Here is a 9,029-nt window from a genome sequence, read left to right as displayed (position 1 = left end):
GGGAGGACCGGCCTTGGGGATGCTCGCTGGTGCGGACACGCCTCCCGCTCAGCGCCGACGCTCTCCGCCACGCGGAGGCAGATAGAGGAGCATCCTCCCCGCTACCTGGAGGACCGATGGGGATCAGAGTCCTCGGAGCTCCTTAGGATTAGTACCTAAGAATCACAACTTATTTCGCGTCCTACCTCCTTTTCTTTTAGATGCTAGCCACACTTTGATAACCAAACAGTGAGTTGTGTCAGATAGCTTTCTGCAACTTCTGCCTACCCACCAGGATGCTAAGAAAAGTCAGCTGTGAGTTTTCAGAGCTGAAATTTGTGTAGAAGTGCCTTTTTTTTTTTGTTTAAGCCTTACGATATTCATCTCAGGCAAATATATAACGTACTAGCGTCGATATCAAACACTTTCTAAGGCTTTCCACAGCGATGCTTTACCCTTCTCATAATGTTGGAGAAAAGAAGTTATCGTTTTGTTGTTTGCATTTTCAACAGTGCTTAGTAACGACCAAACTTTGGGAGAGCCGGAAATGAACGTGCTTCTCAGAGAACGGGAGAGGAATGAAGCCAGTGCAACCTGATAATAAGAAAAGTGAAGGCAGTTGTAGCCTGGAGCTTTCTGTGTCAGTCCTGGCTCAGCCGTTTATTAACTGTCTTAAATCACCTAACCGCTTGGACCTTAGGGTCTTTATGTCGGATAAGCAGAAGGGGCTTAGTCTCAGGTTCCATGAATTTTTTTTTTTTTTTTTTTTTTTGTTGATCTGTTTCAGTCCTTTTTGTCTTCGTCTTGCTCTATGGAAAGACCCACATATCTCCTTTAGTTCTTTTTTTTTTTTTTTCACGTGTGGGATGGAAGGTGGTTGAGAGTGAACAAGAAGCATAGGCATGAAATGTTCTGCTCCTGAGCTGTGCACCAGCTCTTAAGTTCCTCCTTCCTAAGTAAAGTAACTGCTAACACTCCCTACACAGGTGTTGTGACAAATGGACACAGAACTGCAAAAACCACACACACACACATACACACAAACCCACAACCCGGACTTAGTGTTAGGGAATATAAACCATTTACTCTCGACTTGAAAAAGGACTGAATGGTTTGAGAACACATTGTTGGATCAAGGGGGAAAAGTACTATTTGGTAAGACACTCAAATGAGGAAGATAGTGAGATAGGGTTGTGAACACAGGTGCTAAGTTCATTTTATCTTTAAGCAAGAGAGGAAAGGGTGGAGGGGCTGGCTTTGGTGTTTGATGAAAACTGCTGCCTGTTGTTGCCTTAGTGTTCATCAGTTGAAGATGGAGGAAGGAAGGAGAGATTAGGCTGGGTGCTCAGGGAGGCAGAGACTCTTCTAGACGAGCTAATAACTTGGAGGCTGTGGGGCCGTTTGCTTTGTAGAGTGTCATTAGAAGTCATCTAGTGTGAGAATGGATTTTAGTTCTTTAGTGAATATCTTTGTACAAATTACTCAACCTCTGGGAAACTCAGGTTTCTCGTTTGTGAGATGTGCAGATAGTCTCAAGAGTATCGGGCGAATGAGATCAAGTGTGCTTAGCTGTGTATGTGGCACCTAGGAAGTGTTGCATTCTAGGGTGTGACTCTTCAACCCCCCTCCTCTGGTTGAGAGGTGCATACACTGTGAAAGGACAGCTGAAGGATTTAGATGTTGGTAGGAAAACTTGTGCCAGAAATGGTTCTTAACATCTAAAGGAGACTCTTCTTTCCTTTAGGATGGCCAGAGAATTGACCCCTTGGCCTCGACTGCTCACTTGCCTATTTGAAAATGAATTCTTATTTTTAAAAATTATATATAAATATAAATAATTATAATGTTTGTATTTCTATGCCATATTATTTATTTTTAAAATTCTTATTAAACTGTATCTATAACAGTTATATATTTTGGCAGAAATATCCAGAGTAGTTCAAATCTACAAACAAGAGAAGAGTGATGTATTTGTGTGGTATCATTTAAGGTCCATTGATAAGAATCTTGCCTTTGTCTACCGGTGCTTCAGGATGGCCTAGTTGCAGCCGAAGCCTGTGAAGATGCTGTCTGGGTTGAGAATCTGCTGCAGGTTGGCGTCCTTTGTGTGGAGAATGCTATGACTTCTTGTTAGTCTGTTAGAAGAGACCTCATTTTAGGTTTAAAAAATGATGAGTTTATTTATGTTCTTGTGCTGGCGGTCTAATCTGCTCTCATACTTGTTAAGCATGTGTCCTATGACTGAGATACCACCTCTGCCCCAAGTTGATGTGTTTACAAATTGAGATATAAGTCACATAACACAGATTTTACCATTTAAAAGTATACATTTCAGTGGTTTTCATGAATTCCATATATAGAGTAACCATTACCACTATTTAACTCCAGAGCACTTCTGGTATCCGCAAAAAGAAATGTAATGACAGATAAAATCCCCTGTCCTCTCCCCTACAATAACCTACTTTCTGTGGAGTTGCTTCTTCTAAACATGTCAGAGTAATGAGATCAAAGCTATCTCATCTTTTTGTGCCTGGCCTTTTCACTTAGCACAATGTTTTCAAAGTTTATTCATATTTTTACATATATTAACTTCTGTCCAATTGTTTAATATATATTTATTTACTTATTGATTAGAGGATGGACAGCTAATATTTATACTTTCTTGTGGATATGAATTATATTTCTGTGAATATTCTTGTGCAAATTTTTCTTCTTGTTTATGGTTGGGTGTTTTGTTGTTGTTTGTTTTGAGACAGTGTTTCTCTGGATAGCCTTGGCTGTCCTGGAACTCGATCTTTTGACCAGGCTGGCCTCACACTCAGAGATCTATCTGCCTCTACCTCCTGAGTGTTGGGATTAAAGTCATGGACCATCACCTTCTGACTGAAATGACAACTTTTATTAAAGAAATCAAGGTTTAATTTTTGCTGGTCTGTTTCAGTTTGCTTCTAATGGTGTTATTACCTCCTGGACCACTGACAGGCAGTGTGCACACTCTGGAGTATTTTCTGTATTCTGTGTCCAAATCAATATTATTGCCACCGTACTTGTTGGACACCAGTTTTGGCCATTATAGATAGCATAATACTCTATTTCAGATTTTCTCAAGGTGGGGAGTTGGCAAGGATGATTAATTTTCCTTTGCCCTGTCATCTTCAATCTGCTTGTTCCCTAGCATGTTATTTCTTCCTTCCTTCCTTCCTTCCTTCCTTCCTTCCTTCCTTCCTTCCTTCCTTCCTTCCTTCCTTCCTTCCTTCCTTCCTTCCTTCCTTCGAGACATGGTTTCTTCGTGTAGCCCTGGCTGCTCTGGAACTGGTTTTGTAGACCAGGCTGGGCTTGAACTTTGAGTTCTACCTGCCTCTGCCTCCTAACTGCTGGGATTAAAAGTATGTGTCACCACCAGCCAGCTCCTATCTGTCTGTCTGTCTGTGTCTATCTGTCTGTATATCTGTCTATCTTCCTTTCTTCCATTTTTTAAGATTTATTGATTTATTTATTATGTATACAGTGTTCTGCCTGCATGTGTCCTTGCAGGCCAAGAGAAGGCACTATGAACCGCCATGTGGTTCCTGGGAATTGAACTCGGAACCTCTGGAAGAGCGGTCAGTGTTCTTAACCTCTGAACAATCTCTTCAGCCCGTCTTCCTTCCTTCCTTCCTTCCTTCCTTCCTTCCTTCCTTCCTTCCTTCCTTCCTTCCTTCCTTCCTTCCTTATCTCTCCTTTCTTTCATGTTATCCCTAATTGACCGACCTTCCCTCCTTCGTTCTTTCCTTTTAAATTTTATTTTTATAACGTATATATGGGTGCTTTGTAAGTATGTCTGTACACCATGTGCATGCAATGCAGTACCATCAGAGTCCAGAAGAGGGCTTAGGATTTCCTAAACTGACTATATGGATGGTTGTAAGCTGCCACTTGCCATGGGGGTGCTAGGAATTTAACTGGGATCTCTGGAAGCAGCCAGTACTTCTTAATGGCTGAGCCATCTCTCCAGTCTCCTCTTTAAAAAATGTAATTTTGTTTTTTATTATTATTATGTTAATATCTTTATATATGTGTGTATGTATATATATTCTAAAGTTTGATCATTTTTCTCGATATATTTTTATTTTAAATTAATGTGTATGCATGTATATGTTGGTGGAGCGGCGGGGTGCTTTTTGTCACCCGGCTAGCTTTACCCGAAATAATTATACAGAAACTGTATTCTTTTTTTTTTTTTTTTGGTTTTTTGAGACAGGGTTTCTCTGTAGCTTTGGAGCCTGTCCTGGAACTAGCTCTGTAGACCAGACTGGTCTCGAACTCACAGAGATCCACCTGCCTCTGCCTTCCAAGTGCTGGGATTAAAGGCGTGCACCACCACCACCTGGCGGAAACTGTATTCTTTTTTTTTTTGGTTTTTCGTTTTAAACACTGTTTGGCCCATTAGTTTTAGCCCCTTATTGGCTAGCTCTAACATATTGATCTAACCCATTTTTAATATTCTGTGTAGCACCACGAGCTGCTGGCTTACCAGGGAGGATCTTAACCTGTGTCTGTGTCCGGCGGGAGAATCTTGGCGACTCACTGACTCGGCTTTTTTCTCCCAGCATTCTATTCAGTCAACTCCGCCTACCTAATTTTCTGTCCTATCAGGGGCAAGCAGTTTTCTTTATTAATTAACCAATAAAAGCAATAGATAAATACAAGACCCACTTCTATCATGTATATTTATGTGTGAGTACATGTGTGTGAGTGCATGTTCCCTCGGGTAGATCAGAGCCATCAGAGTTGGACTGACAGGTAGTTGTGAGATGCCTGATATGATGTGGTTGCTGGAAACTGACTTTGTATCCTCTGCAAGAGCAGTGTGTGCTCTTAACCACTGAGCCATCTCTCCAATCCCCATTTTTCCTGCTTTTTATTTCTCTTTTGTAGCATTTTTATTCAATTAGTTTTTATGTTCCCTCCAGTTTAATCTTCATGACGTAAGTTAGTTTTTCTTTTATTTCTAATTCTCTCTCTCTCTCTCTCTCTCTCTCTCTCTCTCTCTCTCTCTCTCTCTCTCTCTCTCTCTCTTTCTGATTCTTATCACTGCACCATTTATATGTAGCCCTGGGTGGCCTAGAACTTACTGTGTAGACCATGCTGTCCCAAAATTCACAGAGATCCATTTGTCTCTGCCTTTCAGGTGCTGAGCTTTAAGCAGGTGCCATCTGTCATCTGTATCATCTCACTTTTGAGTATTTCTATTTCCCTTTCCCTTCTTCCCTCTCCTCCCTCCCTTCATTCCTTCCTTCTTCTCTTCTTTAGTTCTTTCCTTTCTTTTCTCTCTCTCTCTCTCTCTCTCTCTCTCTCTCTCTCTCTCTCTCTCTCTCTCTCTCTCTCTCTCTCTCTCTCATACAGGGTCTCACTGTCTGTCCCTGCTGACCTGGGATGTGCTGGGTAGAGGATGGCCTAGAACTTAGAGAGATCCCCAGAAATCAACCTGTCTCTGATACTACATCCGGCACTTTTGAGTCTCTCTGTCTCTCTCTCTTTCTTCCACTCCCCTCCCCAGTCAAGGTATCTCTGTGTATCCTGGCTGCCCTGGACCGCTCACTGAAGACTGTACTGAGATTGCATGCTTCTCCCTAGTGCTGGGATTAAAAGCATACTCCATCACACTCCTTGCCTCTTTCTCGTCTGTACCTTTTCCTGATGTTTTTAAGTTATTTTGGAGCAGTTATACTTTCATTAGTCTTGCTATATATTTCTTTCATACTTTTTTTTTTTTTTTTGGCTTTTTCGAGACAGGGTTTCTCTGTGGCTTTGGAGCCTGTCCTGGAACTAACTCTTGTAGACCAGGCTGGTCTCGAACTCACAGAGATCCGCCTGCCTCTGCCTCCCGAGTGCTGGGATTAAAGGCGTGCGCCACCACCATCCGGCTTTCTTTCATACTTTTATATAGGGTATTGTTTTTCCTTTACTTGGCAACCATACCCCTTTTCTTTTGTTTAATTTTTATGGGAGATAGATAGACTTACAACTTGAGAGTAAGCCAAGGCTCAGGTAAGCTCTAACTTCATAAAGTTGTTTCTTTCTGTATATTAATGCTATGGGAGCTTGCTTTTTGAGATGTCTTTGTTTCCTCCTCCAGTTTTGTTGGGCCATCTTCCTTCCCTACCCTTCTCTTCTCTTCCCTTCCCCCCTTCCCATCTCCTCCCCTCCCTTCCATTTCTCTCCCCACCCACCCCTGTCTGTGGCTAGATTCCAGCCACAGAAACTTTCCTTCAGTCCAGGAAGGTCCTTAAGAGGCCTGTTTTTGAGAGTTCGTCAGGCTACAGCAGCTCTTTCATGACCGTTTACCATGTGTGTTTCAAGTGCCCACTGTGAGAGTGGACAAAGCTCCCCCTCTTTGATCTGCTGCTCTCAGATATACCTGTAATAATATCTGCTTTCTCCCCAGGGTTCTGTCAGATGTCCTCGTCCCTATGTGCTAAGGACTCTCACTGCTTCTCTATAGATGTCTTGTCATCTAAAGACTCTCACTGCTTCTCTATAGATGTCTTGGCTGATGGTGTTTTACTAAGTGCTGTCTATGATTGATTGGATTCTCTCACTAGTTGCCCTCATTTTACAGATTCCCTTATTTGAATTAATAAGGAAATTTTGCTATAGAAAAAACAAGAAGCCAAGCATGATGACTCACACCTGTGATCCCAGCACTTGGGAGGTGGGGAGAAGGGGGCAGGAAGATAGGAGTGGAAGGCCAGCCTGTGCTTAATGAGACTTTGTCTCACAGCAAGCAAACAAACAAAACCAACCAACCAGCCTGGTGTGCTTTTAGTCCTGGCATTTAGGAAGCAGAGGCAGGCAGATCTCTAAGTTTGAGGACAACATGGTCTACATATTGAAATCTAGATCAGCTAGGGCTACAAAGTGACATCCTGACTCAAACAACAAAATCAATCAACCAACCAAACTGAAAACAAAAACAACAAGCCAATGAAATAGAAATTAAGAACCTTAATTCTAGATACTTGTAGCCAGAGGTAGTTTGAGAATCCATTCTCCTATTATATTCTTTTCTTGTGCTATTCAACTTGAAAAACTCTTACCTGTCCTATGAGCATTTTTAAGCTGTCAATATTAGTTTTATATTGTTATAAACAAGTTACTACAAACCCAGTGTTTTAAACTGCGCACACTTTGAACATCACTTTATTAATTTTCTGGCTTCTTTTGAGACTGCATTTTGTTATGTAGCTCATGCAGGTCTAGAATTTGGGAACCTCCTATTTTAGCCTCCCAAGTGTGGGGATTCAGGTGCCTCCCACCACAGCTGGCCAGCAGCACACATCTGTTATTACAGTCTGTATGATTTACTAGTCCTGGTACAGTGTAGCTGAGCCCTCTGCTTGGGGATTTAGAAGGTGCTTACTTGACTATATTTTTACCTATAGGCAGCCTGGGTAGAATCTGCCCCTTTCCTCGGGCCCCTAACAGGGTTTATTTATTTATTTTGTAAATTTTATGCTTGAGGGATCTAGTGCTAGCTGTTGGGTGAAGGCCATGAAACTGCTTGCACTTCGCTGTGGCCCTGCTTTTAGGGTAGTTCATAGCATGGTAATTTGCTTTTTTGAAGGTGGTAAGCTTTGGGGGCTGTAGAGATGGCTTAACCAGTTAAGAGCACTGACTGTTCTTCCAGAGAACCTGGGTTCAATTCCCAGCACCCACATGACAGCTCACTCACAGCTGTCTGTAACTTCAGTTCCAGGAGACCTGACACCCTCACACTGATGCACATGAAATAAAAAGGTGGAAAGCCTTTTTTTTTTTTTTGCGTGCTGGGGTTGAAGAAAGGGTTCTTCATGTTTTGTGCAAGTGCTGTGCCGACGAGCTATCCTGTCACTCCACAGTCTTACAGTCATAGCAGTATCATCCTGTCACCTTTGCCACAGAAGGAAGTCCCAGGTCAGGTCAGGTGCAGGATGATATGGGGCCAGCTGCTTACCACATCATCTGTCTGAGTGATCTGATCTGGGGATTGAAGGAACTCTGTGGGGCTCTATACAAGCCTATGTCTAGAAGACTTTTGATTTGAAGATGTTAGGTGTCTAAATACATAGAAAAAAGGAATTTTTTTCTATTTGTTTTTATTGAAACAATCTCAAAAAATTTGATCAATTATTTCTTTCTCCAATTTTCTTCCCAAGACAAAGACAAATAAAGTAAGAATAAACACTTTTAAGGTTGTTACTATTTCTATGGCTGGAGAGATGGCTCAGAGGTTAAAAACATTTGATGCTTTTCTGGAGGACCTGAGTTCAATTCCAGCACCCACACGATGGCTCACAACCACATTTAACTCTGGTTCCAAGGGATTTGACTCTCTCTGCTGGCCTCTGAGGAGACCAGGCACATATGTGGTACACGTACATATAATGCAAGCAAAACACTCATATACTAAAAATGAATAAATAAAAATAAAAAATTTAAAAATTATTTTTGGTGTGTGTGTGCTGGTGATTCACGATCCCCCTGCTTGCTAAGCTAGTCCCTACCACAGTCCTGCATCTCCATTTCTTCTAAAATTCTTCCCCCAGAGGGGAAAATGGAGATGTTTTCATGCCTTCGGACTATGTGTGTATACATGCATGTGTGTGGAGATTGTGTATGTATATTTGACCCCCCCTCCCAGAAATGAGAACCTTTGCTGGATTGTAGATGGCTCAGTGATTAAGAGCACTGGTTGCTCTTGCAAAGAACCCAGATTTGAGTTCCGCATCCACTTGATGTGACAGCTGTTTGTAACTCCAGTCCCAAGGACTCTCAAACACTCTTATGACCTCCACTCCACCAGTCATGCACATGGGGCACACAACATACTCTCAGGCAAAGCACTCAGATGCATACAATACTAAAATCAAGACCAAAAGAAAACAAAATCCTTTGTTATGTGTGTCAGTGATCTCTGGACATTACACTGAGGACAGAACAGTATTTTTGCTAGATTCCAACTTTTCTTACAAACATTCTGAAGGAGGCTTGTTTGGGCCTAATCTTTGGGAGCATCTTGGTAGTATGAA

The sequence above is a fragment of the Chionomys nivalis genome, chromosome 11, assembly GCF_950005125.1.
Source record: "Chionomys nivalis chromosome 11, mChiNiv1.1, whole genome shotgun sequence".
Classification (NCBI taxonomy): domain Eukaryota; kingdom Metazoa; phylum Chordata; class Mammalia; order Rodentia; family Cricetidae; genus Chionomys; species Chionomys nivalis.
The sequence above is the reverse complement of the archived record's forward strand: the minus strand, read 5'-3'. Positions refer to the sequence as shown.